Consider the following 24,492-nt stretch of genomic DNA (forward strand, 5'->3'; position numbering starts at 1 on the left):
AGTGCTTTCTGTGGAAGCTGGAGGTACGGTTCTGTAGGCACCATGCTTGCCTAGTTTGCACAAAGCCCTGCAAATACTAAGCATAGTAGTAGTAGCCGGCACCTGTCATCCTACCATTCAGAAAGATCAGAAGTTCAAGGTCATCCTTGGCTGTATAGAGCTTGAGTCCAACCTGGGCTTACATTTGACCCTGTCTAATCAAAATACTTTTTGTAAATGTCTGTTAACCTCATCTATTTTAAAGTGACAGATGGCCATGACTCTGTCTATAAATGCGCTAGAGAGAAATTCCAATCTATTTACCTTATAGGATAACACAGGGATGACCAGAGGAATCCCCAAAGAAGAGACTAAATCATTAAGTATTAGTCTTATGCTAGAAGTGATGGAGGTAAAAATCCAGGATCTTTATTTTGAGATTGCATTTGACTGTGTATAAGTATCCACCTCACACAGATACTCTCAAAGCACACTTCTGCTTTTTTGGTACAATAACATTTCTCATGTTTGGTGGCATTTAGTAGCCCTTTAGCACCAGGTCTATCATTTATTATTATTTATTATTTCTCATAAATTTATTCTCATAAATTCCTTTTATATTCAGGTAAGGCACTATGGCTCTAGTCATCTTATCTGTGTCTAGAGAGAAGGTAGGAAGAGGAACTCAAGTGTTTATCTGTTTCTGCTTTCTGGCTGGATGCAAAGTGATCCACTACCTTCTGTACCATTGCCTGGCTAGCATGATGAACTCTGTCTATTCAAAATGTTAGTCAGAGTAAACCTTTCCAAAGATGGAGAGAGAAGGACAAAGGAGGAGGAGGAGGAAGAAGAAAGGATGGTAGGAAGGAAGGAAGAAAAGAGAGAAGGAAGGAAGGATAACAAAAGACTCAAAACCTAGAGAAATGAACCACCATTATTTGCTCATAGCTGGGAGTCATCACTTCAGGCTTGGTTCAGCGTGATGTTTCTCTGCCTATCTCTCCTTGTGTCCTTCAAGCAGCTTATGATGACCTAGGATGGTCATCTCAGGACTCTAGTTGCTGCTGGGTAATTGGCTGGGATACTTGTCCCTAGGAGGCTAATATCAACTTCACATAGTGAAACATTCTAGAAGCCACAGCAGAAGGGTAAGTTCCCATGCCTGAGTGCTTTTCAAGCCTCTATTATCCCATATGCACTGGCCAAAGCAGCACATAGTAAAACCTATGAGCAATCTTCAAAACCAGGCCCTGGGCTAATGTGAACATACCTAGTCAGTGTAATGTGTACATCAGGATTAACTTTTGGTTCAGTTACTATGCTCTACAATGTATGATTAAAGTAGGCATGTACACCGTATCACCACTGAGCTGTATGTGTCCTTATGACAGCTGGAAATGTAGCCCAATACATTTATAAGTGATAGCAACATCATCACATCACAATGTCAAAAGATTGGACAACCTTGCAAGGACTCATGTGTCCCTAGGCCTCTCCCTGTCACAGATTTCCCTTTGGATGCATATTTTCCTCATTACCTTAAATGCCATCCATACCCCAAAGCTGACCTCTGCTCTAGGAAGCACTTCCTCAGCTTCTCAGCCAGAGGGAAAAAGGACTTTCTCCTTAGTTCTGTTCTGAGACTTAATGGGAAGAAGGAGCTGATTAATGATGGGGCAGATGCCTGCCCTGAGGCTAAGCAAGTGGGCTGCTGTGATTGGCAGTTCCCATTTGAACTTCACGCATAGGCAGACAAGGCAGAAAGAGGGGTTTGGTAGACAACCATTGTAAAAAATGAGGGGGGTGTCATTCTAAAATGAGAGACACACTGGCCAGACAAACAAATAGACACAGTGTTAAGAACTGTATGAACCAAAAGGCTGTCTTCTGCAGGGTTTCATCTGTTTTATTAGATGATGGGGAGGGCCTAGTTTTAAGGAGAATTTAGCTTAAGTCCACTTTCTATAGTCTCTAAGATATTAAGATATTACTTTGTTAAACCAATATACACACTATTTCCTTTGAAAAAATGCAGACTGTCATCCACTGCTGGCCCTGCAGGGTGGCTTCCGAGTGGGTGTTCTTTGTGGCAAATGTGCAATAGTGATTGCATTGTCTTGTCACTCATCTCCCCTGAAGTTGTGCTCGGAGCCAGAACACAAGGCAGAACAACAAAAAAGGACCTGGGGCCTTAATTGCCTTTCATCTTCCAGACTCTAAAAACACACTAATGATGCTCCATACCAAGATCTATGCATATCAGATCTGTGGCAAGTGAAAAAACAGGAATCCACTCAGCCATGCACCAGCTGTGAGCCGTGCCTTCCAGTTGGGCATTGTTGAGGGGCCCCAATGCCTATGGACAGAATATCAAGCCCCCTCCTTGCCTTTTTCTAGAGAAGGGGAGAGCAGGGAGAGGAAGATACTGAGAAATACGTGAAGGTGAAGGCGAAGGCATGTTGGCCTTAGGAGGACAGGACGCTAACCAGCTTCCACAAATAGCATTTCCTGAAAAGCTTTTCAGCAGGCACTGTGACATAGGTAGCCATGGCAATGTGATGCCTCTGTCTCCTGCTGCCAGCTCCTTTCCCAGGGACCTGAGCTAGCCTTGCCACCACTGGTTTCGCAGACTCTTCTTAGACACAGCACTGCTCACAGGCACTCCTTAATTGGTGGCACTGGCTCCTCGCTGTCTGGTGCCCTGCGGCACTACACAGCCACTCTGCGCAGCAAGCATCTGCAGGTAATTGTGCTGTCTCCACTACAGTTAGCAGACAGGCTTGGCATCAAGGAGTTGTGGAGTTTACCTGGATTCACTGTTGGCAGCTGGACATGCTACAGCAGGAGGTCAGAGGAATCTGGGTTGTGGCTTAGGAGTACAAGAGAACTCTGGCTCCACTCTGTGTACCACAGCTTTCATGCTCCCTGGCCATCAGTGTATCTCAGGAACCAGGGAGGAAAGTGAGAATGCAGATGTATTTATAAGTGCAATGTGTGACACAGACTAAGATACTAATTCATATCAACATGCCCAGGGTACATATTTTTTTCTGCATCTACAGAAAAAAAAAAAAGCAGAAAATACAAAGTTCTCATATTCCTTTCCTTTGTTTTCCCATAGTATTAATATCATGCACAAATGTGGCACCTTTATTACTATTACAACTGATAAACCAATATTGTTATATTATTAAATAACATCTGCCGACTTCATTAAGGCCCACTCCGAGGGGTACATTGGTAAATGTACAGCTTGTACATGTTATAGCATCATATGTAATACTTTCCTGCCCTGAAAAAAGCCCTGTACTCAACTTATGGATTCCTTCCTCACTCCCTTTAAACTTTGACCTATTTGATCTCTACCTGGTTTGCTTTTTTCTAGCATATTTTATAGCTGCAGTTACAGGTGTGGTAGAATTTTCAGGCTGACTTCCAAGTGGTATCATTTACCATTCCTATATACCTTGATGGCACTGAGTGATAGTTTGTTGTATGAATCCATTATAATTTATTAGATATAGATTGTATACACTCTAGGCTAGCCTTGAACTCATCATTCTCCTGCCTCGGTTGGGGTTATATGTGTACCTATAAGCAATATATATATATGGCTGGATACATGGCTGGGTAGAGAAAAGCTCTTGCCACACAATATAAGGATCTGAATTCAGATGTCAAGAATCTCCATGAAAGATGGATGCTCTAATACAGGGATCTATATTCCCATTGCACCTACAGGAAGTACGAGGCAGAGATCGATCAATCAATCTCTGGAAGAGTGTAGGCCAGTTAGCCCCAGCTTATGACTACATAAGTGTCTAAAAGACACCATCTCAAAAAGGAGAAAAAGAAAGGCCTGACACCCAAGGTTTTCACTTGGTGTTGACATGCATGCCTGGCATGCATGTACTGCATCCCCTACACAAACATGCACATACATATTCATTTACACATAACACACATAAACATATGAATATACACACAAAGTATGGTTAGAAAAAAAAACCTATCATTTTAATGACCGTGCCTTACTTTGATGAGACAGTCAGGATATAGTTGTGTAATCTGCTAAGATAACATGATCAGACTTAGATGAGGGGTGAAGTGAAGGTAACTGATTTATAATAACTCCCTGCCCCATGTGCCATCCACTTTAAATGGTCCATCTACAGAACAAAACAGTGGAGCAAGAACAGGAACATGTGGTCCAATGTAAGTAAGCAGACTGAGAAATGTCCGTCCATCCACTCATCTGTCCGTGTATTCACCTATGGATTCCCTCGGTTAATGGTGATATTTTGAACACCTGACTGTATTATATCATAGATGGCTCTGGGAATAACATAATGAGCAAAGCAGATGCAGTTTTGACTGATGGAGCTTTCTGGAGAGTTGGGGATTCATCAAAAAGTCACATTAATGAGTGTATAATGGCAAGCGGAGAGAAGCATTGTGAAGGAAGGAAGTTTGACCTCTTTTGAGGGTCGAGGCACATTTCCCAGAGAAGAAACCAATCAGCTTGGAGGTGAGGCTTCTTCTGAGACACGTCCCACAGGCGCCCTGCTTCCGAGCCTGCCTTTCACTTTTTTCTCCTAGGATACCTCCATGCTGGAACTGCTATTCATTTGGGAATCACTGGGCCGTATGGCATGCAGGATCCTCTGACACTACCTCAAATGGCTGGCAAAGCATTTTCAGGAGATTTAGGAGGGCAAGGGTTAAGAAAATTTAATTTCTTTTACTACATCCTCTCACTTTTCCTACACAATATGTCTGGAACAGTCAGGATGTTCTAAACACTGTGGTATAAAATTAAATGAAATATGATCCTCTGCCTTTGCGGTGGAAGCTATGGAGTCAACACAGAGTTGCATAATGTGCTTGCTGACAGCAGCCGTCACGGGGTGCTCTAGGGACATCCATGTGTCTGTTCACCCTGTCACATACATTACGTATATCCTGTGTGCCAGGTGTTGGGCTGGGCCAAAGATGTAGACGGGAAAGAAATATGCCACCCACCTACAGGGACCTCACTTTTTAGTGCGGGGGACAAGTTGTCAGAGCCAGCCATTAGTGCAGCTAATTTTAAGGTAATGGAACTTTGGGAGTAGGCATTTCAAGAGCGCTTGCTTCAAAAACTGTGTTTCTTTAAGTAGAGGAAATAAGCCTCTTCTATTTTACAGTAACATCACTTATGGAAATATATATGACTATTTTAGCTAAAATATTCTCTCCAAGTAATCTGAGACCTGGGATGACGAATTCCTTAGTGTGCAGAGGAAGGCTCAGAGTCCCAGCTCTAAATAGAGACCGTGCTGCTTCCTGGGGTGGAAGACAGAAGCCAGCAAGCTGAGGTCAGTCTCCCTCAGATGCAAACGGCAGTTAGTTATTTCCCAGGACACAGCCTCCTGGTGTCTTATAAATGAGTTGGATAGTCTCAGGGCAAAGGGAGCACTGACATTTCCTTTGGTCTGAGGATTTAACCATTGCCTGGCCTGGTGCATTTAAAGGAGGCTCTGCCTAAGTTGTAGCCCATCTTGGCTCAGCCAGGTCAGTAACGGAAAAGCTAATGAGGCATGGGATCTGCTCCCAGGCAGGATTTGAATGTGGGTGGGATCCGACAATCCCTCACAGCCTAATGTACAAGTAGATGTCATGCTGCACCCTTAGGCTGATGGAATTGGCTAAGTGGCAGTCAGGCACGAGCAACCCTCCTTACCCCATACAATGCAGTTCTCTCCCAGTGTGCTACTGTGGGGAATCCTTGTATGTCCCAAGCCCTGAATCTGCCACACTGCCCAGAACCCTTCATTATTGTTACAGCACTGAAGCTAAGAACTGGGGCACCATTATTTGAAATTGATCTCTGCTGCCAATTAGCAATGGGGTCGAGGCCAAGTTGTTTTATCTCTTTGAAGAGTTGTCTGTTAAGTGAGTTCCGTTGCAGTTCTATGTCCAAATAGGATCCAAATAGGAAACTCATGATGCGCTTGTGTTAGCTTATTTACAGAGGGGCAACTTACAAATGCGTAGGAGTGGTTTCAAAAATCACAAAAGGGCTATGGAGTGATGGCTCAGCTGGTGAAGGTGTTTGCTGCCCAATGATGTGAGCCTGATGGCCTAAGCTTGATCCCAGAACCCATGTGGAGAGAGTGAAACACACACGAATGCTGCAGCTCCTCTCTAATCTTACACACACACACACACACACACACACACAATTTTTCTAAACAGAAGGAAAAATGCAAAAGATGACCTAAGAAAGGCAGCAAATTAAAAACAGAAAGAAATCACAGAAGGTTAGAGTTGGGGGTCAGTACTTAGAAAAGCTGCTTCTTTCTCCTGTAAAATGAATGTTTCTATTTAAAAATTGTCAGTTTCATACAATATATTCTGATCATATTCATCTGCCTACCGTAGATCCTCCCACATGAGGAACTAGTGATGTTTGCTAGGAAAGGCTTCTTTTTTAAAAAATATATTTTATTAATTTATTCATATTACATCTCAATTGTTATCCCATCCCTTGTATCCTCCCATTCCTCCCATCCTTCCATTTTCTCCTTACTCCCTGCCCCTATGACTGTGACTGAGGGGGACTTCTTCCCCCTGTATATGCTCATAGGGTATCAAGTCTCTTCTTGGTAGCCTGCTATCCTTCCTCTGAGTATCACCAGGTCTCCCTATCCAGGGGACATGGTCAAATATGGGGCACCAGAGTTTGTGTGAAAGTCAGACCCCACTCTCCACTCAACTGTGCAGAATGTCCTGTCCATTAGCTAGATCTGGGTAGGGGGTTCGAAGTGTACGTGTCATAGTTTGAGCAGGACCCCTGGGCCCAGATCTGCCCATCATAATGTTCTTCTTGTAGGTTTCTAGGACCCTCTGGATCCTTCTATTTCCCCATTCTCCCATGCTACTCTCACCTAGAGTCCCAATAGGATGTCCTCCCCTCTGTCCCACTTTCCTGGTAAGTGAAGACTTTCATCAGACATATCCCTTGGGCTAGTGTCCAGATATAAGTGAGTATATACCATTTGAGTCTTTCTGCTTCTGGGTTAACTCACTCATCTTACACCCATCAGAATGGCTAAGATCAAAAATTCAAGTGACACCACATGCTGGTGAGGATGTGGAGAGAGAGGAACACTCCTTCATTGCTGGTGGGAATGCAAACTAGTACAGCCACTTTGGAAATCTATATGGCGCTATATCAGAAAACTGGGAATAGGGCTTCCTCAAGACCCAGCTATTCCGCTCCTTGGAATATACCCAGGTGATGCTCCAGCATACAAGAACATTTGCTCAACCATGTTCATAGCAGCCTTATTCGTAATAGCCAGAACCTGGAAACCGCCTAAGTGTCCCTCAGTAGAAGGATGGATAAAGAAACTATGGTACATTTACATTATGGAATACTACTCAGCTATTAAAAACAAGGAATTCCCGAAATTTGTGGACAAATGGATTGAACTAGAAATGATCATAATGAGGAAAGGCTTCTTAAAGAGAGGCCATGACATTTCTGTCTGTTAGAAGTGACCTTTCAGGGAAGGAATCTAACTTTGTTTGATGTCCTTTCCACAAAATCCAAACCCGGGCTCTCCCGAAGTCATTCAAGGAGAAAACAGAAGACATGGGTGCAGCTGACAGGATCTATGAAGAGCAGAGTCACAGGGCGGAGTGAGACCACTGAAAACGAGGCCAGGGCTGTGCAGGGCCAACAGCACATAGCTAGCACCAACCACACCTCATGCGGGGGAGATGATTCAATCCTGTGAGGTGTCAGGTGCTCAGCACAGTCTCTGGCACCAGGTGTTTAAAAAATTGCCGCTATCAGCATTGCTGTTTTCTAAATCAAGTGTGAAAGAATTGCCAGTGCTGTAAAGCTAAGGGCATGAAGCATGCCTTAAGGGATGCAACAGAGGGTCATACCCTCCTCAACTCCACCAACCCCAAACACAGGTAGTGATGAACTGCTGTTTCTTCTGCCATAAGAAGACAATTTGGTGTTGGACTCTTCTTGTTTGAAGAAGGCTCACATGTTTCTTCTAAGCTTTCTCACTACTCGCATGGGTGCCGTCCTTCCTGTCCATTTCTGTTCCAAACATGCTATAATGAAGAGAATGCGATTCCGGGTGCAACCGACCAAAATCATAGTTCTTAGAGGAGCAAGGGTTTTCGGGGGTTTCTGGAGGCACAGGAAATGAGGCCTCAACTGTGCCAAGTCACAGTTATGTGTGGGAGGTACCGATGCGGAGAGATCTAGTATCACGACAGGGCCCAGCTATTCTGGATGCAGATAGATTCCTCCCATCTTGGTGATAATACTCTTTCCACGGGGTCCATCTTTGGCCCTTTATGTGATGGCTGTATATTACCGAGATTTCTGTAAATTGAGATTTTTTTTTTTTTTTTTTTTTTTTTTTTTTTTTTACCTCACAGGAACATATCACTGATTTCAAACATCAGGAGACAGAAGAGTGTTTACTTGAAGAGGAAAAATCAAGATGGCCGCTTGCCCTCCTATCATCCACCTCTACTTTTGGGGTTGGGAAGTTGTCTGTCTTGCCGTGGGGGAAGGGGAACTGACATGAGCAGAGCAGAGAGGCTTCCGTTTAATAACTCAGTGATCTTCAAGGTGAGGGGTATTGAAGAAGGTGATTGGAGAAGAAGGGCAGGGGGCCACACAGACTTGAAAGCCTCAGTGGCAGGCAGCATGAAGGAAGGGACAGGAATGGTTAGTGATGGCGTTCACTAGGCAAGCCAGGCATGCCACCTGATTCCACTTTTTTCCTGATGCTGTGAACTGGCGTGAGCTAGTCATTTTCTCCACCCGCCTTTTCATTTGCTAAGGTGAGAGAAGAATATCTCACCTCCAGGCATGGGCCTATAATGTCTGCACTCAGGAAGTTGATGCAAAATTAGAATGAGCTAATAGGCCAGCTTGGGTTCCTTGGTGAGACCAAGTCTCAAAACAAAGATAAGCAAACAAACAACTTGTGTATAGGATATTTTTTGAACAAATAAAAAGCAGGTGAAAGAAGCTAGGCCATATTCAATAATGGCTCCCTTTCTCTCCTCCTCCAATTAAACAAACAAACAAACAAACACCAGCAGGCAGTGCAGTTTCCTTGGTACAGTGCTAGTCTAGCATGCCTAAGACCCAACTGAATAGCTGGGCATATGCCTGTAATTCCAAGACTTTGGAGGTCTAAGCAAACCCAAGCTATGTGATATCAGGCCTGAAACACAAGAAGAAACAAAAATAAAAGCAGCCATAAATATGCCAACATTAGGGAGACAAAGATAGTCACCCCAGGGTCCGTCTCTAGTTTACTAAACCACTGCCACCAAGATGATGTGGCCTCTTATAATATAATACTTTGTGTATGCAGAAAGTTCCTTTGCATGACATATACAAACTTCACACACGCACAAACACAAGCACATATGAATATGCACGCATGCATGCAAACACACACACACACACACACACACACAGTGTTTTCTCTTTTAGGAAGGAATAAGGTGGGAGGCTCCGAGAGTTAAGACTATCTCTCTGCTGATGTAGGAAAATTCCAATAATTGCCATTTAGAATGTTGCCTGGGGTGAGAAGCGGCTAAGGACTGCATGGAGAAGCGAGATAAATGTTATCACTATTGGACTTGACTGTAATTTAACCCCAAGGTCACCAGGAGGCCAAAGCAGAAGGAAGGGAGGAATGTTGGCCTTAGAGCCAGCTCAGCCTGAGGCAAGTTAAGTTGGCCTGGCCTCTGTCTTAGCCTTCCCACCTAGGAGATTGGAGCTGTGTCAGGCAGTACCAGCCCTGTACAAATCAGCTGTGCTTCTGCCTCCAGCAAGGGAGCAGAGCCTTCTGCCAGGCAGGAAATGAACTCCCTGTGTGACCTGTACTCTTCCTTGCCCACACAGCCCCTCCCCACCCAACACACAAAAGACTCTTTCAGAAGAACCTGGTTACCTAGAGCTGAACTCTTCAACAAGGCTTTTTGTGTTTTGTCTTTAAGCTCCACAGCAGAAATACCAGATTCTGCAGTTGCTAAGATTAAGGATTTTCTTCCCTCTTTTCTCTTTGAGCTCAGTTTCTGTCGAGGAGGAAAGACCTAGAGATAGATTACTTTTTTCTTGGCAAACGGGCGGGGGTGGGGTGGGGTGGGGGGTGGGGGGCAGTGCTTGAGCCGCTGGGGCATTTGGAAGGATTAGCTCTGGCTCAGACTTCTGCTAAAAGTCCTGCTCAAGTGACAAACATTTGTGTGGGTAAGTAAGGCCTCCTGCTACCACTCAGCCCTAAGTGCACACAGAGGGACCCTGGAGTCGGAGTAGGAGGTAATCTGACATGAATATTTATGCAGTGTGCAGCCTACACGTGGTGATCCAGTCAGCTTATTTTCATTTTATGCATTTTTCCCCCACTTAAGGTTCTTATTTATTGCAAAGATAGGGCTATTAGCAATATAACACATCAAGGTAGATTTTCTTTTTCTGCTGCGTGTTTTTTTTTTTTTCTCCTTTCTAATCTATTTCTGGGAAAGTGTGCCAAGATAGCAGCACGACTGGTCATTGCTGCCAAAATTCAAGAGATGGGAGAGTTTTGTCCCCATCTTGGCATTTTGCTAGGCACTTACACTGATCACAGAGGCTGGGTATATCCTGAGGCCAGTAAGCTATGCCACTCACACCAGTCTACATTTAGTGACAGGAATTACCGATTCTCTATTTTTTTTGAGCAAGAAAAGAGGAACTGACATTTCTGTTAGCATTAATATTAGTATTAACATTGACTTAGAGTCCAAGGTGTCATCAAAATTGTGATTCCTCTGCCTCAGCATCTAGAATGCTAAAAGGATAGTCAGGTACCATCACCCTGGGGCCAGGATCAGCATTTCTAGAATGTTCACTGGAGACCTATGATCTGGAGTTAGAACTGTTGCTTCACAGCCCAGCAATGCTATTGATTCAGTCTTTGGTGCTAGGTCGTGTTGTGAGCTTCCATTTACTCTTAGAGAAAACGAAAACATTAACAGAACCTTCTCCATAGAGATGGCACATATTAAAACACCTCAAATGTGTGCTGGTACTCACCTGCTCCTTTACAAACTTCAAAGTGATAATTACAAACACATGGTCCTAACAGTAGCCCAGAAATCGGGGGTGGGGGGACAAGGAGGAGGAGGAGGGGGAGGAGGAGGAGGAAGAAGAGGAGGAGGAGGAGGAGGAGGAGGAGGTGGTATTGCCTGGTCTAACAGGAAGAGATTCTTGTCCCAACACAATACCTAGTAGAATTTGTAATTGGCTGTCTGGAGCATGTCTGCTTCCTTCCACAGCTACGAACTACTCATGATGAACAATGCTCAGAATCTGTTTTTGTTTTTTGTTTTCTTTCTTTCTTTCTTTCTTTTTTTTTTTTCTGGAATTTTTGAAGCCTGGCCATTTTGAGCTTTGGGGGCCGCTGCCCTGGATTCAAATGATAGAAGTGACTCAGCTGGGGTTTTTCTTCACACTAGTTTCTGTGTTGAGTTTAAAGTTTTTAGAAATGTTGTGTTACTATTTTGACTCCCGATGAATCCCTTGGCAGTAGGAACCACAATCTCGGCACCAAGATCTGCTGCTATGCTACAGTGTGACAACAGGTTTGTTGAGACGTTTGTCACTAAATCCCAACAGAATACCCTGCCACCCCTGGATGTCATTCCCAGGAATGGTCAAAAAACCCCACTGAGGTACTGAGGGCTACGAGAGAGAGTGGACAGTCGCCTAATAAGTAGGAACAGAAACTGGATGTTCTGTCTCAGTTTCTTGGCAGCAGGCCATGCACATTAAATATTAAGTTATTGAGAGGACTATTTGGATTGAATGAGGAGAGAAGGCTTTAAATCCCAGGCTTGATCAGTAGTCTAATGAGTTCCAGTGAGTTAAATTTTTCTATATTGACAACTACTTCCCATGGTCTAGAAGCCATTTTTAAAAATGCTAGTCCAAGAATTGTTCATTGGCAAGAGCATAAGAGAGATTCCTTCTGTTATTGTGTTATTTGTGATGCTTAACCATTTACAAAAGGCTTTTCTTTTTATATTTGATTTCAGCCCTTCGTATGTAGGCCACTGGCTGGCTAATAGACAGCTACTTTGTCTCTAGCATATGGCATGATGCTTTCAATATGCACCAGGCTTCAAGAAAGCAACAGTGGCTATTGTTCTTAGGGACCATATAATCTTTTTGCAAAAATTAACAAGCAACATTTTAAATAGGACTTTATAGGGCTGTAGTGGAAATACAAGGAACATAGGGAAGAGCAGCTGGTCCTGTCTTAGGAGGAGGAAGCTTTCATAGGGGAGAAAGGTCTGAGTGTTCTGTTTGAAATAGCCAGGTGGAGGAGAGATAGGAAGAGAGAGAGAGAGACAGAGAGAGAGAGAGAGACAGAGAGAGAGAGACAGAGAGAGAGACAGAGAGAGAGAGAGAGAGAGAGAGAGAGAGAGAGAGAGAGAGAGAGAGAGAGAAAGAGTCCCCTGTATCAAGAGCTTGAGTTATGGGACCATAGGAAACCACACAGGAGACTCTCATTGGGAGATAATCATAGAAGTACACAGGTATTAACATGTTATTTATACCACAGTGTCTAAAAATTGCAGATGTAAAGTACTAAGGAGTCACACTGTTCAAACATATGAAAACTTGAAGTCTTTCAAAAACTGTGGCACAGAGAAAAAAAATCATAACAACCAGATATAGAGACAATAGACAGCGGTATAAATAGTGCATGCACATGACATGGCGAGGCATAGGACAGAGTTTCAAGGCAACCTCCAAAACAACTAGTCTGTTTTCACGAAGGGCATAACTAGCTATAACAAACTCTTTTCCAAATATCTTGATGCTTATATCCAGCCCTGTGCCCAGAAGAACTGGCTAAAGCAGAGTTGATTGAGAGATAGAGAGATAGATGATAGATGGTTATATATATAGAGACTATATATATAAATATATATGTGTGTATGTATATATATATATATATACATATATACACATACATATATATGATAGATGATAGATATAGATAATAGATAGATAGAATATGAGTCATTAGCATGAGAAATACCTGGAAATCCAGAAGAAGTCATGCTGGGTGTTGTAGTTATTTTTAGATGTCAACTTGACATGATTCATAGTCACATGGAAAAGGGAACGTGAGCTAAGGGAATTGCCTGGATCAGATGGTCTTGTATCCCTGTCTAGAAGACATTTTCTTAATTGGTAACTGATTTAAAAGGGCCGTGGTCACTGCTAGTGGTGCCATCCCCAGGCAGGTGACTGGGCCCTGTAGGCTGCCCCCCCACCCCCGCCCCGCCTCCATGGTCTCTGTTTCAACTCCTGCTTCCAGGGTTCTGCCTTAATGGGCTATAAGGGATTCCAGGTAGCTGATAAAATCAACACAAATGATGCAGAAGATTCTCAGGAAATGCCTACACAGGCACTTTTGATGCTGCTAGAGCCAGAAACTGACATTGTTATAAACTCAGAGTACATTGCTTGATGGTGAGAGACATTTGTCCCAGTTTCTTAGTCACCTTAACACATAAGCAGATAAACCCAGAAGCAGAGTGGCCTAGGTGACAAGAAGTGGGCAAATGGACGTAGGGGTAGCAAAGTTGAGCTCAGCAAAACTACCTGACTGAACCCAGACCTGGATGTGTTAAACCTGGAATTGTGAACTAAATAAATATCTCTGGGTTTATTAAAATCCATTATGTTTGAATGTGTGTATATGTATGTGAATGTGTGTGTGTGTGTGTGCCTATGTGGACTTTGATTTATTCTTTCAAAACAAGTGCAATGATATGATATTCATGAGGATTTAAAATCCATGTGAAAGAATTTTGACTTTAGTCTGAGAGGGCTATGAATACTTCAAAGATTAAAAGTCACAAAAGCAGTGGTAGCTCATATATATTTCAGAAGCACTGTTGGATCTAGTCAATGATATCATGTGTCCTTAAGTACAATGCAAATTATAAATGCAAATAGTGCATGCATATGAGTTGGAGATGCATGGGACAAAATATCAAGGTAAACCCCATAACAACTAGTCTGTTTTCACCATGGGCATAGCTAGCTATAACAAACTCTGTTCCAAATATATTTGTGCTTATATCCAACCCAGCACTCAAAAGGACTGGCTAAAGCAGAGTAGCTGGAAAAAAGTGAATAATCCCAGACTATGGCAGCTTCCTCAGTATTGACCTGGATCAGAAGTTCTGGTTTGGCTCCTGCATCAAAGGTTTGAGTCCTGAGACCTGAGAAAAATCTTTCAGGAGACTGTTGTTGATGCACAATCATAGAAATACACAAGGATTAACATGTTCTTCTTTATAGCGCTATTTGCAATACAAACGATTAGTGGTATCTAAAAATAGAAAGATGATGCTGGATGGCAGTAGAGACTCAAGGTATCCAAATCCATGCAGACTTGAAGTGTTTCAAGGACTTTGATATAGAGAGAGTTCATGTCCTCAGAATATAGAGATAGTGGACAGCAGAAGTTACTTATTTATTATTTTTAACAAAATCTACTATCCTCTTTTGTCTGTAATGATAGAACTCTTGACTTAGTTACTGGCAGGAGATTTTATTTCTTAGCATTTCTGGATGCTGGGATGTGAGCACATGACTAAATTCTTGCCGTGCCAGAAAATCTGGAGGCAGGCCTGCTGATTCTGAGCCATCTCCACTTGTGGAGACGTTCACATGCTATTTGTGCCCATTCTTTTTACCTGAAAGTTGACTTCCAAATGTGTTGATGGGAGCCAGGAGAGAGATCGTGGACCTGGAGCTTATCATGTGATCCGTGAGCTGCTGTGTGTTAGGGCCTCTTTGAGGCTCTGGAGGGCACAATGGAATGCCTGGGTATTGACTTAATCATAGTCATGAAAAGTCAAGCCTTCACACTCCTATTCCTTTGCTTTATCCATTATATTAATGAATTAAATTAATGGAAACTTTGGAAAAGTAATAACTCTGTCAAATGTTAAACAAAACAATCCTTTATTCATTTACTAATTTTATTCCTTATAGAATTATATATAAAAAAGAGGTCTTGAAATATAATTCAGTAGTTTTTAACAAAGCTACCCATGTTAAACACCTCTACCAAATAAGATTTTAAGCATTAATTTAAAAAAAAGTATATGTATATATATCTGTGGGTTTGTGCATATGCATGTAGTACCTGTAGAGACCAGAAGAGGGTGGCAGATCCCCTGGAGCTGGAGTTAAGATGGTTGTGAGTCATTTGACATGGATACTCTAACCATGTTCACACTTTTTTTTTTTAAGTTTTATTTATTTATTTATTTATTTATTTGAGTGTTTTATCTGTATGGTCACTTGCATGCCAGAAGAGGGTATCAAGTCACATTATAGATGGTTGTAAGCCACCATGTGGTTGCTGGGGATTGAACTCAGGACCTTTGGAGGAGCAGACAATGCTCTTAAACCGCTGAGCCATCTCTCCAGCCCCCATGTTCACACTTTTAACTTCTGAGCTTTCTTTCCAGCCAACACAATCAGATTTAAAAAAAAAAAAAAAAAAAAAGACATTCTCAGCTAGACCAGGATGACCTCAATTCCTTTCCTACCTAAGGATGACCCTTAGCTTCTGATGTTCCTGTCTCTACTTCCAAGTGTTGGGATAATGGTTGTACAACATGTCTCACATAGTTTCATTGTTCATTTTCCCACCAGAAACTTTCTTCTATCTCCCACCCACACTGTAATACCCAAGGCTTTAGCTCCTGCCTAAGTAAGCTGTTTTTCCCACCCAGTTTTAGTGCCAGTCCCGTAATGAGTTTTCAGCTGCTTGTAGAATTTCATGTGACACTTCTTTAGAGTCGCTCTCTGCCTAAGTCCTTGCAACTATTTCTCTGTTGTCCATCACTGTGTGTAATTTTGTCACATGAAGAATGTTAAGTGTTAAAATAGGATCTCACAAGACTAATTGTCATTTGCTTCAGTTGGCACAATTTCCTTGACATCTATCTAAACTGTTGGATTCAGGAATGTTTTGTTTCTTTTAATGTATGCTATTCCACTGGATGGCAGGCACAGCTGTGTATTAGTTGACTATTGACTTGAGTCTGAAGGGCCCTAGCTTTGGTTCCCATTTTAAGTAGTTAGATTGTTAGATTATAGAGTGGCTATAAATCTTCAGGTACAGATATTCTAGAGAAGGCAAGTTTTGGTTTCTCAAGAGGAAATGGCCAGAAGTAAAACTGCTGAGTCATGGGTTGAACACATGAGTAAGTGCTAAACAGTTCTGCAGGTTAGTGATAACACTATTCTCCGTTCCCACCTGTGATGTATGAATTCCATTTGCTCCACTTCCTCACTAGCACAGAGATCTACCATCTTCATTTCCACTGCTCCAACACATATGTAATAGCATCACAAAGTTTTAATTTGCATTTCTCCAATGTCAGATTGCGCTGAACATCTTTCTATACACTCATTTGCATTCTCACATCTTATTTAAGGACACATCTGTCTTTTGCCCAGTTTGCTTTATTACTGTTGAATTTGGGGGGCTTTTTAAATTTCCTTTCAAGTCTTTTTCAGCCATGTAATTAGAAAATATTTTCTCTTGGTCTGTAGCTTGCATTTTCAACCACTTGTTCACATCTTGCACAAAGAAGGAGGTTTTCATTTTCAGGAAGTCCTGCCCATCATTTTCTTTTCTTTAATGAGTTGTGCTTTTGTTGTAGTTTCTAAGAGTTGTAGTTACTTATTCCTCTATGGTTTCTGAGATGAGAGCTCTATCTTGCAAAATGGTACCATACAGTAATCAAGTCTTTCTGAATTTCTTTCAAAATTTCTTCTTCATCATGAGTTTTCATTAGTTAATTAGGAATGCACTACAGTGTTGAATTTCTTGGGCTTCTCCTGTTGAGGTTGTTCATGGCTTTGTGGTTCTATAGTCTTAATTGTTTTGTGACACTTGGAAACTATTCAACCATCATTTCTTTAAATATTTTTCTTTCTTTCCTGGAACTCTAGTGACAATGTCAGATTTTTTTTCAAAATTATTTAATTGCTAATTTTTATTCAATCTACTTTCCTTTTTGTTTTTCAGATTAGATGATTTATACTTATTTATATTTATGGTCACATACTATTTCCTGTCATTCCTGATTTGCTATTCCGTTCAGTCATTGAACTTATTGTTTTAGTATTCTGGATTTTTATTTTTAAAATTTCAATTCAATCATTTGTGAATATGTGTGCATGTATGTTGTGTGTGTGTGTGTGTGTGTGTGTGTGTGTGTGTGTGTGTGTGTGTGTATGTGTGTGTGAATATGCATGTGGAAGCCAGGGAGTAGTGTAGGGTCTGGTGTCATCCTCAGGGAATGCCATCTTTTTTTTTTTCTTTTTTTTTTTTAAGATTAAGTGTTTTGCATACATGTATTCCCACATGCCAGAAGAGGGCAGCATATCTCATTGTAAATGGTTATGAGCCACCATGTGGTTGCTGGAAATTGAACTCAGGACCTCTGGAAGAGCAGCCAGCGCACTTAACCTCTGAGCCACCTCTTCAGGCCGCCACCTACCTCTTTTTAAGACAGGCTCTCTTTTAATAGACTGTCTGGCCAGTGAACATTAGGGACCCTTTTTGCCTCCACTTCCCTAATTGTGGCATTAAATGGGCACAATGTCATGACATACAGTTTCACATGAGTCCTAAGAACAAACACAGGTCCTCATGATTACAGGGCAATCAGTCAGTTTTCCGTCTGGGCTTATCTCTGTAGCCCTATCTGATTATTCTTTATGTCTTCTATTTCTTTGTCAAGTTTTCATGGTTGTTTAAAGAATGCCTGCTAGTGTTTGTTCTGGATGTTACATAATAGCTTCTTCAATGTCTTTCAGCTGTACCATTTAGATATTAATCTGAGAACATTGCTGCAACAAATGCCACAGACAGGGGACCATAAACAAGTCAGCTTTATTTCTCAGCACTCTGGAAGCTGGATGACCACAATCTGCTGAGGTTCTTCTTGCCTCTAGGCAGCAATCTTCTTGGCTTTCATGTGGCTTCTCTCCTTCCCTAGCACCAATTTTCATGTCTTCAAATCTCTTCTTTTTATAAGAATATCTGGTCATGTTGACTAGAGTTTACTCTGATGGACTTATCTTCTCTCGCTTATATCTGCACTCATCAGTCTCCGGATACTGTTCCGTTCACCACTGATGGGGAGTAGTGTTCAGCAGAGGACTTAGAGTGGCTCGTAATTTAACTCACCACACTGCCACTTTGATGTTACTGTTGTCGATTACTTTTTCCTAAGTATATAAAATAGTTTCTGGTTTTTCATAGCTTGAGTCTGCTACAGTTTCACGATGGCCATGTTAATGGTTTATTTTTGAGACTTAGGGTCATGTTAAATGGCTTAGCTATCAGACGCAAATATATTTTTGTGTGTTAGGCATCAGTTGGCTGGGTTGGCTTCCAGCCCCACAAATGGCCAATAGTTCTGATGTCTTTCCTTTCTTTAAAGCCTGTGCAGTTCTAAGCCAAGCCATCCCATGAATGCCCCTGAGTTACCCAACGCCCCATTCAGTAGCCCACAGGTACAGTGCTTAGCTTCTTTCTTGTGTAGAGTAGGATCATATCTGTGCATGAACCCATTGGGAACAAGCCCAGGAGTCTGTACACAACCTTACAGGGCTAGCCTTTTGATATTCCTAGTCTTTGCAATCTACCAGCGCTATACAGGACGTGCTCTGTGCCCTGTTCTATTTGCTCCTTTATGTAGAAAGCTGTTTTTCTCCAGCCTGCTATGTTCAGGGCCCATTGCTGAAAAGACACACAGAGAGAATAAAAACCAAGTGCATGTTTCCCGTGTCTTCTCGGGATTGCAGGCACACTGATGAGAGAGGAAGGGCCCCCAGTGCCCATTTGGCTCCCATGGTGGTCACATATCGCTTGGAGCTGAGTTTTGAGATGAAGACTAAAGAAAAGAAAGGGAAGAAGGTCTCTATTTATTGATCGGGAGCTTTCTTTTTATCCCTTGAAACAGATTTTCTGGAGGAAACCAAAGGCAACCAAGTCTTCATCTTTGGCTTAGATGGTGTTCAAATTCTGATCGTCATTCACAAGCATCCCAGAAACTCCACCCCCTCCCCGTGCACTACGTGTGCTGTATGCATATTGTCCAGGTTTTGTGGCTGAAATGGGAGCTTTTGATGGGAGACAACGTAGAAAGGGCTGACTCCATCTGGCCTGGGCCGGGACCAACCGAAACAGAGTGGTGAAGAACAGTAAGAGAACACTCGGACAGGTCTCTTCCAGGCTAAGGCTTTGGGCAAGCAGGTGCTATTGGAAGAAGAAGCTCTGACGAGAAGATGTGGAAGAGAAGAGTGACTGGTTTTGAAGACCTCTAAACATTTAAGGTCTTCAGTCAATACTGGGACTTATCGCCTGAACTTAAAAAAAAAAAATCTGAACGGACACTCAACTCCCGCGCCATGAATGTGGACAATCGACTAGAACTCTCTTTATGTTTATCAGCAATTATTAGAGCCCGTGTCCACCTGACGGGGAGTTATCACAGTTAATTTGGGCACGCTGGGAAATTTGAAGTTTGAAAGAGTGTGTGAGTGTGCTCATGGTAATACGTGTGGTCATGGCTGAAGGATAACGACGGAAGCCGGGGCGGCGGGGGCTGAAGTATTGAGATCCTGGAAATCCTTTTATTTACTTTGTTTTTTTTCTTTTTAAAATATATTTTATTAATTTATTCATAGTACATCTCAATTGTTATCTCATCCCTTGTATCCCTCCCATTTTCCCCTTACTCCCTTCCTCTATGACTATGACTGAGGGGGACCTCTTTTACTAGCTCTCATTTTGTGTGTAGCGGGTATGTGCTCATGGGTGCAGGCACCTGTGGATGCTGGAAGCCCTGGCTCACCCTGGAGCTGGGGATACAGTTGGTTGAGAGTCATCTGGGATGCTTGTTAGGAATCACAATCAGGGCTTCATCAGAAGCAGAACAAGCTTTCTGTCATTTCTCAGCCAGTGGCCTTTCCCTCCGGCTCCCACGCCTCTCTCAACTAGATGAGCAGAAGCGTAACAAACATTACCATCACGCTCCTTTTAGTTTTTGGCTATTTTGCTTTGTTTTTGTTTGTTTGTTTTTTGTTTTGTTTTGTTTTTTGTTTTTGTTTTTGCAGCCCACCTGTTGGTACTTTTGATAGGAGACAGTTGAGTGCTATTGCCTTTAAAATGTGGCATGGCATCCTATTGTCCCTTGTCCCCCCTCCCCGACCTCCCTACCCTACCACCTGCCCCCTCTTTTGGTTTTGTTTTATCTATTTGTTTCACAGAGTCTCCTTTTGTTCTCAAGGATGACCTGGGACTGGTAATACTCCAGCAGCCACAACAGTGCTGGGATTGCACGCACATACTTCTGACAAAGAGAATATACATCTTAATCCTATGAAGTGCCTAGGAAAATATTAAACTTCGGTGTGTATTTAGGTTGTGTCTTTAACAATAGACTGTTTTCAAGTTTCACTGATAGCTCATACATTGAGGAAAACCGTCTCTGTCACCTCATCTGTAAGTTAAATAATTGTGTGTCATGTGGGGACTCAAGAAGCCTTTGAGAAGGAGAGCCCTGTAACCAAGAATTTTGTGGTTGCTCCCTGTGAATTCATTTGTTTTGAATAATTTACACACATTTCAGAGTTCACATTCTTGGTGAAATGAGTTTTCAAAGTTGGGCATGTTGGTACATGCTCACTTAAGAGAACATGCCAAGTTCTCTTAAAATGTTTGTGACTCAGCTTTTCTTGCAAATAAAATGTGGTTCAAGTGACAGTAGTGATCCAAAACGAAGTCATAAATAAGACTGAGGATCATCCTGATGTCCACCCTTCGTCCTTTACACCCTTTGTTTGTGTGTGTGGCGGGGGCAGGATGGAAGCAATGGCTGTTAGTGATACTTTTTAGACAAGTTTCACTGTATAGCTCAGGAATTCAAAATCCTGCCTTAGCATCACACATGTGGAGATGGCACAGCTTCCCTGCAGTGTCTATAATCCTTTACTTCCAACACAAAGTACCTGCTTAATAAGTCCCTTTGCCATAAAAGCAATATTTTAAATAATAAATGGAAAATGGCTTTCTGAAGGAAACTTATGCTCTGAAGAAACAGTTTTGAAAACATATATTTAAAAATATTTTTCCCAGTAGGTGGTTTTGTTTCTGAGGTTGCAGCTGAGGTGTTCTTCCTGTAATATGTTCGTGCTTCAACACTCAGACCCTGAAACGAAACTTTCCAATACTCCCAACATGAAGACTCTAAGGAGGTTCTGAGATGACTTATTAAAAATATAAATATTAAAAACCTTCCATTAATTTTCTAAGAGGCTTGGTATTATGGATGATGGAAATTTATCAGTCACATATTAACATAGAAATTGGAATTACTGATAGACAGAAGCCACAAGAATAGGGGGCATGATTTAGAACCTAAGGTTTATATGGTAATTTGCATATGGATATACTTTGCCTCATATGGACCTATGGTTTCATAAAGTATATTTTTGTCTATGACAATTGAACTCAAAACACATAGTTAATCCTTTGAATCACTGAAACACAGATGTTTTTAGGTACTCAAAAACATTGTGGCATATTTAATCATTTTTGTAACATTAACTAATATTGTTAACTAAAGCAAAAATGATCCCTTAATCAGTAAACCAAATTTTCTTTTTCTGTATATTTTCTAATTAGCACCCACACTATACATGATACTTTATCATTTTGCTGTGAATGAAGGACTGTTTTAAATGTTTTAGACATATTAGTTATTACAATTTCATAACTACCCATGATGTGTATTATATGTATGTATACTGTAGCTCTCATGATTCCTAGCATCCCTAAATAAAAATCTAGGCAACTTAAGCACAGTTCTCTTTAGAAATAGGCATATCACAATTAGCTAGAAAGTGACAGTCAAGATTTACTTGTACAGTAATACATGTAGGTCATCTATATATATAAACCACGATGTTTTAAAAAACAACAAAAATCCCAATGGGAGTAAAGGATGGAAGTTTAAAACTAGTTGTCCAATAGTCATGTTGGCCCAAAAGTACGTGTTTATGGAAAACTTAATTGAATATTTCACGTTCTGGAAGCATTTTATAAAGCACTCACATGATCTTTTAATCTCCACAGCCACCTTTGAGCAGCCATGTTAATCTCAAAAGTAATTTCTAACAAAGTGTAACCTAGCTGTAAAATAAATTACTGCACAACATAGAAACTATTTAGCATAGTTTTAAAAACCTCATTAAAACTTTTTTTAAAAATTCTCACTTCCAGTGTGGGGTAACTAATATTCACATGTTGTAGAGTATTAAAATTGTATGTGGATAGATATCACTACTGGAAGAAAAAAGAAAAACTCAAGCAAACATAACAAAATCCTCTGAGAAAAATCTGTCGGTCTTCATGTTCATGCTTTGGGGGGGGGGCATGGGGGGAAGAAACCAGAATGAAGGAAACTACTTTAAGAATTCAAAATAGGGGGCGTGAACGATGTAGTGTAGAAAGAGAAAAGGAGGTTTGGAAGCATTAAGTGGAAGAGTGAATAAATGGAAGATGAAGGATGACATGACGTCAGTATTTTTATCTTAGACTGATGCAGTAACTGTTAGAGGTATGGCTTCTTTCAGTGGATTTAATTAAGCAAAGCATTTACAATCATGATGTCAAGCTGTTTGGGAAATGTAGATTGCTCAGGCGCAGAGACAGACAGCTGGACATCGTCAGAGAGAAGTAGCCACAGGAGCTCTGGATGATCGAACAGCAGCTTACAGTACAAAGAGGCCACTGCAGTGCATCCTGGTGAATAAAACCAACATTCAGCGTGGAAAGTAAAAATGGTTAAGTTTGGGCTTATTCTATAATTTTAACTGATCACTAATTCTTGAATTGAACTGAGAATGGGTTGACTTCTTTCCATTTATCTATGCTCAGTAAATTTCTATAGTAGTCTGTTAAGAAATTCATCATTGGGCTGGAGAGATGGCTCAGTGGTGAAGAGTGCCGCCTGCTCTTCCAGAGGTCCTGAGTTCAATTCCCAGCAACCACATGGTGGCTCACAACCATCTATAATGTGATCTGATGCCCTCTTCTGCAGATAAAGCACTCATATGCAATAAATAAAATAAATCTTAAAAAAAGAAATTCATCATTAAAAAATGTTACAGGCATAGATACACATCCTTTTGTCATCTCAAGGGCATTTTTTTTCTTTAAAAGAAAATCCTATTGGGTTTCATAGTGTAGCTGTGGCTGGCCTTAGAACTTACTGTGTAGGTCAGGCTGCCCCTAAACTCACAGAGATCCTCTTGTCGCTGCCTCTCAAGTTCTGCAATTCGGGGCATAAACCTCCACACCCCTCCTCGAAAGCCCCTAACTTTATGTGTCTGTGTATTGATATTTTTTCCGGCATGTACGTCTGTGCACCATGTATATGCGATACTCTCAGAGTCCAAAGACAGCATTGAGTTCCTTGGACTTGGAGTTACAGATAGTTGTGAGCTACCATGTGGGTGCTGGGACTAAACCAGGCCCTCTGGAAGAGCAGCAAGCGCTCTTAATCACTGAATCACAGCAGCACCCCCATGAAGCCTTTTAATGAAATTATAATTGTTATACTGATCATGTTTCTGCCTGGCCTTTTCATGTAAAAGTCACATGAAGTAAAGAGCAAATCTCAGACTTTTGAAAGTGAGTGAAAATGTAAAGATTCTTAACAGACACTCTGAACATAATGCCTTTTATATTCTTATGCCTGTCTCCCCCGAGCTTCTAAAAACTACTTTTTAAAAACTTGTGATTAAGTACTTCTTAACATCAAATGAACCATCTTAACTATTTTTAAATGTGCATTTCAAGTATTAATCGCAGTCTCTTCGGTTAATCAATCTTCAGGGTTCTTAATGTTGTGAAAAGTAAAACTTTCCCATGTAGGCAGCACTGACTCATTCTCCTTTCCTCTAATGCCGTGGTGGGCACGGTTATGCTTTCTCTTCCTATGAGTTTGGCTTCTATGGCCTTCTTCCTTAAGATGAGTTCACTATGTGGGGTCTATGTGTTGGTGACTGGCCTGTTCTATTTAGCACATGTCTTCTACAGTTCATCAAACTTGACATATGTGTTAGCATTTTTTGAATTTGTTTTTGTTTGTTTTTTACTATTGCATCTAGTGTATCCTCTCTACATTAGTGATGGAGGGCCTTTATTAGATATATGACTCATGAATTTTTTTCTCCTGTTCCATCGGTTGCCTGTTTGGCGTTGTGTTCTTTGATGTATGAAAAGTTTTATGTCAGTGTAGTTCCATTTGCCTGTTTTTACTGCTGTTTCCATACTCATGAAACCACTGTCAAGTCAAAGTTTATGATGCCTTTCT

General features: G+C 41.5%; 1 long non-coding RNA gene across 1 annotated transcript; it reads left to right on the plus strand.

Annotated features, from left to right (window-relative positions):
- Positions 1 to 8,435: 8,435 nt before the first annotated feature.
- On the plus strand, positions 8,436 to 19,802 carry LOC311578955. The gene is made up of 2 exons (XR_014773013.1): positions 8,436 to 8,623; positions 19,072 to 19,802. It is a non-coding gene; the product is annotated as an uncharacterized lncRNA (long non-coding RNA).
- The last annotated feature ends 4,690 nt before the right edge of the window (positions 19,803 to 24,492 follow it).

This window comes from Acomys minous (genome assembly GCF_964271855.1).
Source record: "Acomys minous genome assembly, chromosome: 12".
In the NCBI taxonomy this organism is placed as follows: domain Eukaryota; kingdom Metazoa; phylum Chordata; class Mammalia; order Rodentia; family Muridae; genus Acomys; species Acomys minous.